Raw genomic sequence first — 9,193 nt, 5'->3', positions numbered from 1 at the left:
GAGACAAGATTGACTCCCACAGACGGTTTCAGGCTCTGTCCCAACTCTTCTTGGTGTTGACAACGCCAGCAGTCCTGGAGGGGCAGCACAGGCGGAAAACTAAATGCAGGGCCAAGCTCTTGGCTGAGGCCTCTGGTCCTCTATCTGGCAAAACGAGGCAAGTGATTTTCCCCTGACATCCAACGCTGGACTTGACATGATCGGTTCTTTAAAAATTTTATTTTTAATTGGAGGATCATTGCTTTTCCATGTTGTGTGGTGTCTGCCATGTAAGGTGACTCGGGCACAGGTAGGCTTACGTCCCCGCCCTCTTGGCCTTCTCTCCCACCTCACCCCATCCCACCCTCGGTCGTTAACGGAGCGCTGGGCCGAGCTCCCGGTGCCAGAGGGCAGCTTCTCACGGGCCGTCTGTCTGACGCGCGTCGCGAGCTTCCCGTGGCCGTCTGTCTGACGCGCGACGGCGAGCTTCCCACGGGCGTCTGTCTGACGCGCGTCTGCCAGCTTCCCGCGGCTGTCTGTCTGATGCGCGTCGGCGAGCTTCCCAAGAATCGTCTGTCTGACGCGCGTCTGCGAGCTTCCCATGGCCGTCTGTCTGACACGCGTCTGCGAGCTCCCCGCGGGCCGTCTGTCTGACGCGCGTCGGCGAGCTTCCCATGGCCGTCTGTCTGACGCGCGTCGGCGAGCTCCCCGCGGGCCGTCTCTCTGACGCCTGTCGTGCGTGTGATTCAGGGCTGTTCCCTCAGTTCACCCGCCTCTCCCTCCCCCACTGGTCTGCTCTTCCTGTCTGCGTCTCTGTGCCGCCCTGCCCGTCGGTGCGCTCAGCAGCGCGGTTTTGCGGGGTTCCGTGTGTGTGTGTGTCAGCGTGCAGTGTTTATCCTTCTCTTTCTGACTTGCTCACTCTGCGTATCAGGCTGGCTCACCCCTCACTAGGACTGGCTCAAGTCCATTCCTTTCGCGGCCGGGCGCGGCCCCGCAGTGAGCGCGTGCCGCCACTGCGTTCATCCTTCCGTCTGTCAGCGGGCGTGCAGGCCGCTTCCCGGTGCGGCCAGGCTGAGCGGCGCTGCCGTGAGCGCGGGCTGCATGTGTCTCTTTCCGATGACGGTTTTCTCAGGGCGCTTGCCCAGCAGCGGGACTGCTGCGTCTTACGATAGCTGTCGTCATAGCTTTCTGCGAAATCTCCACAGAGTTCTCCACAGTGGCTGTATCAATTTACATTCCCACCGACTGTGGAAGGGGCTTCGATGTGACCTGTTTTTTTTAATGTTTATTTATTTGGCTGCACCAGGTCTTAGCCACGGCACGCCAGGTCTCACGCTGCAGCGTGTGGGATCTAGTCTCCTGACCAGGATCCACCCTGGGCCGTCTGCACTGGGAGCACGGAGTCTCAGCCTCTGGACCGCCAGGGATCCCTGATGTGATCTGTTTCTTCATGTGACTGAAGGGCATCTGGATAGTTCGTTCTCATTTCTGTGCTTTGCTTTTGATTTCGGGTGGGATAGTGGACCTACCGTGAGTGTTTACCGCTCCTCGAACTTCTGTTCCCATGTGACCAGCACACCTGAGACTCAGGAGTGCTCAGTGTCCCATATCTGCGTATTTTTTAAAAAAAGTTTACTAATGTTTAAAATTAAAAATAGAATATTAAGGAAGCATCAGCTCATCCATGTCTTGGCTACACATGGTTTTGATCACCTGCTTATGATATTTTGTGTCCTGACTTTTTGTCACTACATAATAACAAAACCACAGTGATCCCACAGGCATTGGTACTGTTTGTCTGGAGGCCCCTTACCATCCACCCAGAGAGTATATCATAAGTCATATAAACAAGTGTCAGCCATTCAGTTTTAGGTGGTGGCTAATTCCATCTTCTGATAAACAATTTTGTGTTAACCAGCTTTTTCAACAAAATTTGTGAATTTGCAGTATCCTTTCCTCCCGATAAATACTGAGAACGCAGAACATGGAATGAAAAGGTCTGCCTGTGGGCGTCCTTGGTGGTCCAGGGGTTAAGACTTCGCCTTCCAATGGAGGGGGCGAAGGTTCGATGCCTGGCTGGGGAGATATCCCACACGCCTTGTGGCCAAAAACCCCAAAACATAAAACAGAAGCAGTATTGTAACTGGTGCAATAAAGACTTACAAGAAGAATGGTCCACATAAAAAAAAGTCTAAAAAATTAAAAAAAAAAAAAAAAAGAAGCTCTATGTGTAATACTGTAAATTTCAGCAAATATTGCCAACACACTCTGGTTTCCACTACCACTGATGGTATGCCAGAGCAGGTCGGAGGAGCAGGTGGAGAGAGAGAAGTTGCTCAGTGTGGGGCCTCCTGGGCCAGGAGCCTCTATTTTCCTGCCGGGGCAGGTGTGACCTGGGCACATGCTCCCTTCCTGGTTCCTGTCTGGTCGCGTTGTTCTCTCCTTGCCACTGTGCTCTGACTGACTCAGGAGTGCCTGTTTTCTTAGGTTTCTACATTTGGTGTCTTCCCCCGTTTGGCTCCTATAATTAGGGCCTGAGCTCTGCTTGCCAGATCCTTCCCTGACATCCCTAGGAACTGGTCACCTGACCTTTTTGCCCATCACAAGTGACCCTCGATAGGATGGCCCAGGTCTCCACCCTGGCAGACTCCCAGGGGCCTCCTCCTCTGTGTCTGCCTGCCCAGGAAGAGGCTCGTGGCTCCAAGTGAGTGAACCCAGCTTATGCTCACTGCCCCAAATGCACCTCCTCTCAGATTTTTTAGGAGAGAATTAACTTCCAATTCTTCTTCACACTAAATTTATTATTTACCATATAAAGATTAATTTTAATTTTTTAATCAAGATAGTAGACATATAGTTTAAAATTTTCCACGAGGATTTACCCCAGGAATTTTCCTCCAGTTAAAATAGATAAATAAATTTTAAAAAATGTCTGACAGAGTAAGACATGCACATTACTAATGAAAGAATTATTATGTGCTTATGGCTACTTTAAATTGAAATAAAACTAAGAATCATATTACCAATAAAAATTATGCTTTATTTTTAGACAGTATCTAATACCAGTCTCTCATACTATCATACCTAAAAAATACATTTCCTTAATATTTGAAAATGGATCAGTGTAGTTAATCATGTTAGACCATGTCTGACTCTTTGTGACCCCATGGACTGCAGCATGCCAAGCTTCCCTGTCCTTCAGAGAAGCAAAAACAAAGTTTTTCTGTAAGACTCGGAACAAAGTAAGAATGTTCACTATTACCCCTTCTACTCAAAGTTAAGTTTGTCAAATTAAAAAAAAAAAATGCTAGAATTTTAATTGAACACAGTAATCAATTTTTGGAAAATTGACATCTTTTCAACATTGAATCATATGATCTGTGAACATGAGTAGCTTTCCATCTATTAAATCCACTTTAATTTCTTTCAGTAATGCTTTATAATTTCACTTTAGAGAATTTTTACACCCTTCATATGATTTATATTTCTAGGTTTATGATTTTCAGTTCAGTTCACTCGCTCAGTCTTTTAGGGGATCAATTATAAATAGTTTTTATATTTTAATAAAAATAAATATACATTTTAAAATTGCATTTAAATTTCTAATTGTTGTTGTTAGTATACTTGGAAAATTTAGTTTATATTTGTTGTTTCCCCGCTGATCCTGCTAAATTTATTTATTTATTGTGACACTTTATTTGTAGATTATTTTGGATTTTCTTTTGTGTTTGTTCATCTCTCGCCTTTCAGGATCTCCTCGACAAATTTAGTCCAGCTTAGTACTTGTCACTCCTTCACAAGGAGACCGAGAGCATTACTCGGGGTCACCGCACCCCTGCTGGCTGGAGGGCTGTCGCTGCACAGTTCACTTGCACACGCCTGTGAACCCCAGAAGCCACGTTTGTTACTGTTGCCTTAAACACTTAGTGTATGGCTCTGCTTGGCTGCCCTGGCAAAGGACCACATCCTGGGTGTCAGAGACAATAGAAACTTATTTTCTAACAATTCTGGAGCCTTGAAGTCCAAGATCAAAGCTGGTTTTGGGTGAGACATCTCTTTCTGGCTCGTACCCTTTCATGACCATTGCTTTGTGTCAGGAGAGCAGGGGGAGACAGAGAGCTGATGTGTCTCCTCTTCTTATAAGGACAGTGGTCCTACCGGGGTGGAGCCCATCCTTACTAATCCACTCAACCTTAATTCTGCCCTTACCAGGGCTTCCCTGATGGCTCAGCTGGTGAAGAATCCACCTGCAATGCAGAAGACCCTGGGTTGATTCCTGGGTCAGGAAGATCCGCTAGCGAAGAGACAGGATACCCACTCCAGTATTCTTGGGCTTCCCTTGTGACTGAGCTGGTTAAAAGTCTGCTTGCAATGTGGGAGACCAGGGTTCGATCCCTGGGTGGGGAAGATCCCCTGGAGGAGGAAATGGCAACACACTCCAGTATTCTTGCCTGGGAAATCCCATGGGCAGAGAAGCCTGGTGGGCTGCAAGTCCATGGGATCACAAAGAGTCAGACCCGACTGAAGTGACTGAGTGAGCATTGCTCTTAACATAACAGCCTTATCTCCAGATCCTTCATGAGGGCTTCAATCTAGGAGTTTTGGGGGGGACACAATTCAGCTCATTGTGGTCATTACTCTTTTGTGTCGATCTATATATTTACACTTTCCAGTGCTGTTTACACCTTTCTGTAGATCTGTGTGTATTTTATGGGGCCATTTTCCTTCAACCTGAAGAACATCTTTCAGTATTTCTGGAGTCTGCTTGTGAAGAATTTTCTTAGTTTTATCTTTCTAAAATGTCTTTATTTAAGCTTCACTTTTGCAAAACTTATTTTTTTAAAGTAGAATCTCCCATGTAGAATTGTTAACAAGTTTCTTCCTTTACTCCTTTATAGATAGTGTCCCATTGTCCCCTGGCTTCCATGGTTTTTCTTGAAAAGTCAGTTCTAAATGTTACTCTTGCTTTTTTGGGAATTATGTGCCATATTGTTTGCTTTTAAGACCTTAATACTTTTTTCTTTCAGAAGATGATCATTTTGTAGCTAGGGTTTTAAAAGTTTCTTCTTCTTGAGTTTTGCTGAACTTCTTGAGTCTATGGGTTGATCTCTTTGGTTGAGTCTAAAATATTCTCAACCTCTGTCTTTTGAAATATTGCTTTTGCCCCATTTTCTGTCTTATTTCCCTCTGATTTGCCAATTACACTTATGTTAGACTTGTTGGCTCATTCCCACATGTCTTTTACACTCATTTATTGTTTGCCTTCTCATTTCTATCTGCTTTGGTTTGGATGTTTTTCCACAGGCTTTTTTTTTTTTTTTTTTTAATTGAATTCTCTAATTCTGTTTTTTGTTATGTCCAGTCATCTGTTAAAACCATCTGATAAATTCTGAACCTTATATATTGTACTTTTCAGTTTTAGAATGTCCATTTTATTATATTTTTATGGACACTCTTTTGGCAGCATTTTTCTATTTATCTTTATTTTAAGTCTATGCTAGTTAACAGTAAGAGCTGAATCATTTTTGAGTCTGCGTTTGTTACTTTTCTCCTTTTGATTATTTGTCACATTTTCCTCTTTTTTTTTTTTTTTTGCCGAGCCATGCAGTTTTCCGGATCTTAGTTCTCTGACCAGGGTGAACCTGGGTCCTGGCAGTGAAGCACCGAGTCCTAGCCAGTGGGCTGCCAGGACATTCCCTCCTATTGATGTTTATGTCTGGTAATTTTTTCGTTTTTTTACTGTGTACTGGCTATTTTTTATGGAAGAACCATAGAAGTTTTACATGGTATAATCTTCCATCATGGGAGAGCCCTCTTTTTTGGGGAAAGTTTCCTGCTATTAGGAATCCTAGCCATCTAGTCCTTGTTATTTCCATATTTCCCCGTTGTCTTTCAAATACACTTTGTGTAATTTCCCTGGCTTTATTTTAAAGTTTATTTATTTGCTTTCTGTTTGCGCGTGTCTTGTTGCTGTGCGGGCTTGCTTAGCTGAGAGAGCAGGAGTCCCCTCTAGTTGTGGCGTGCAGACTTATCAGCGGCATCTTCTCTCGTGGAGCACCTGGGCTCTGGGCGCCTGGGCTCAGCGGTCACACCGCACGGGCCGAGTTGCTCCACGGCGCGCCGAATCTTCCTGGGCCGGGGGTCAGACCTGCGTCCCCTGCATTGGCAAGCGGGTTCTCACCCACTGGGCCACCAGGGAAGCCCCTGGTTTGTTGTGGCTGCTGGTCAGTCACTAAGTCCTATCCGAGTCCCTGCGACCCTACGGGCTGCAGAGCGCCAGGCTTCCCTGTGCTCCTCGCTCTCCTGGAGTTCGCTCAAGTTCCTGCCCATTGAGTTGGCGCTGTTGTCTCACCCTCTCATCCTCTGCCAGCCTCTCCTCCTTTTGCCTTCAAGCTTTCCCAGCATCAGGGTTTTCTTTTAGTTGTTGTAGTAGGAATTTTGGGAGACTGCAACTTACCACATTTTACGTGGCAGTGGAAGTCCTCTTCTTTTTGTCTGCAGTATTCCCCAGTTTCACTCTGACACGATTTGTTTGTATATATTCTTGTTCTTCCTCCTGGGTATCAAGTTTGTACTTTCAATCTGAAGGATCTCCACGTGTCATCTCTCTGAGTGTTGTTCTCCTACCATTTCTTTTGATCTCTCCATGTGGGGCACTTGGTAGAGCTGGGATGGAGCCTCTGATCTCTTTTCCACGGTTCTTGGCTTCTATCTCATGGCTGAACCCTTTAGGAGTCCTCCTACAGTCTGGGTGAATTTCTCAGTGCTGTCTTCCCTCCTTCTGACAACTGTGAGGGAGAATCTGTTCTGTGCTGTCTCCCAGGTCCTGGAGACGTGCGGCCATTCTTGGTGATCCCTGGATGCATCACCAGAGTCCCGCTTCATCTTCTCCCCGTGTTCTCCCCGTGTGTGCGTCCGCCTATCCCTAAACTCCCCCTGTATATGAGGACACCTGTCAATCTGGGTTAGGAGCCCAGCCGGCTGCGTTATGACTCTGAGGAACATGACACCTATGGCTGGACAGTGGGAGTCGTTAATGTCCCACACAAAGGTCCACAATACCCTTATCTGCTTCTGCCTTATTTTTCTTCTCTAAACACCATGAGAAGGTAAATGCAGAGTGGCTGAGCCCATTGCATCTGGAACCATGGCTACAAGAGAGTCAGGAGAGTGCTATCCAGCCTCTGTGAAGTGAGACAGGAGGGGCATGCAGAGGATGCTGGCCCCAACACAGCAAGTCTGCTGCTCCCCAAAGGGAACGTCCCACCGCTGGACACTCACATCCAGGACGCACACGCCGCATCCTGACTCGGAGCCCAGGCCTCTCTGCCGCGCCCTGGAATGTCCCCTGGTCACTGCATCGGTGGTGGAGTATGGTCGTGGCTGGAGGCAGACGGGACACCTGGCGCTAAGTGGAGTCAGCGCCTGGTCGGCTGGCGTGCGCTCCCGGGCTCCCACTTCCAGTGAACCCCCTTGTTCATCAGTATGTTGTACAGAAACTGCTATGAAGACTTACACTGGGAATGAATTTGATTGGCAGTGACACAGGTAATTTTATTGACAGGACATTTTATTGTATTTTAACAAACAAGTATAGAAACCTGCTGTAAGGAAGGCAGTCCTGCTGGACTGGGCTTCATTGGAGAAGGAAAGTTGGATGAGATCAAACTGGCATCTTTTCTTATTGAGAAGCCAGGAGCTGGATGTTCTTGACCAGTCACTGGGAGACCCTTAACATGAGGGTCAATGCCTGGTTGTGGCGGATGATGGCCCTTAGAAGAGTCAGAAGGACAGGTGGTGGCCACCTAGTTTTAAGAGGACTGCTAGCATACATACAACCTTCCTCTGCGTGATGATATCCTAGATGGGTGGGGACAGCGCATGGCTCCTCATGTGAATGGTGCTTCCTCTGCTGGAGTCAGGAAATGCAGGGAAGAGGTACAGAGCAGGGTGTGTCAAGGAGAATGACCAGCCAGGGAGCCTCACAGATGCTGCAGTTGGAAGAGGTTAGCTGAATGCTGGGCTGACCATTACATCAGATCTTGCACTGGCAGCATACGGGTGCACAGCACCTGGACTGGGAGCAGCAGGGTCTGCAGCAGCTGGACTGGGAGCAACAGGGTCTGCAGCAGCTGGACTGGGAGCAGCAGGGTCTGCAGCAGCTGGACTGGGAGCAGCAAACGGGGACACAGCAGCTGGACTGGGAGCAGCAGGGTTTGAAGCAGCTGGACTGGGAGCAGCAAGGTCTGCAGCAGCTGGACTGGGAGCAACACGGTCTGCAGCAGCTGGACTGGGAGCAGCCACAGGAGCCACACCCCCCTTTGCCGCAGCCAGAGCAGGAGCAGGCTGGCACACAGCAGCACACGGGCACGCAGCAGCTGGAGCCACAGCCCCCCTTGGACCCTCCACAGGAGCCACAGTCCCCCTTGGAGCCCCCGCAGGAGCCGCAGCCCCCCTTCGAGCCCCCGCAGGAGCCACAGCCCCCCTTGGAGCCCCCGCAGGAGCCGCAGCCCCCCTTGGACCTGCCACACGAGCCACAGCCCCCTTTGCCGCAGCCGGAGCAGGAGCAGACGGGCACACAGGAGCAGACCGGCACGCAGCAGCTGGAGCCGCAGCCCCCGCAGCTGGAGCCGCAGTCTCCGGAGCAGCCAGAGCAGCCCATGGTTCTGGTGGGTGGAGGGTGGAGCAGGTCAGAGGAGCAGGTGGAGAGAGAGAAGGTGCTCGGTGTGGGGCCTCCTGTACCAGGAGCCTTTATATACCTGCCGGGGTGTGTCCCAGCCCGTTGATCACTTCCTCTTGTCTGTTTTTCCAGGGTCATGTTTCTGTTTGTGTCTTCTCTTCCGTGACTTCCTGTTCCTGGGTCACTAACAACTCTCTCGGTTTCTAAAGTTTGCCTCTTCCTTGTTCATCCGGATTTCACCCTGTCCTTCCTCAGCATCCCCAGTAGCAGGTCACCTGCCTCCGCTTGGACTGTCTGTGACCTGCGAGGACGGCACTGGGTCCAGGCTCCTTCATCTCTGTTGGGAGTTTGCAGGTGTGATTAAGCTCAGCATCTTGAGATGAGAGGCGGTCCCCCTGGGTGGTGATGGGTTAAGTGACCACAGCCGTCACTGAGTGGCTGGGGGAGCTGAGCACGCAGCGGGGGCGAGGGTGTGAAGGTGCAGCCGAGGGGCCTGCAGGTGCCGCTCTGTGCATCCGAGTGAGGAGGCCACAG

Source organism: Muntiacus reevesi, chromosome 5 (assembly GCF_963930625.1).
Source record: "Muntiacus reevesi chromosome 5, mMunRee1.1, whole genome shotgun sequence".
Lineage (NCBI taxonomy): Eukaryota > Metazoa > Chordata > Mammalia > Artiodactyla > Cervidae > Muntiacus > Muntiacus reevesi.
This window is presented reverse-complemented; position numbering follows the sequence as displayed.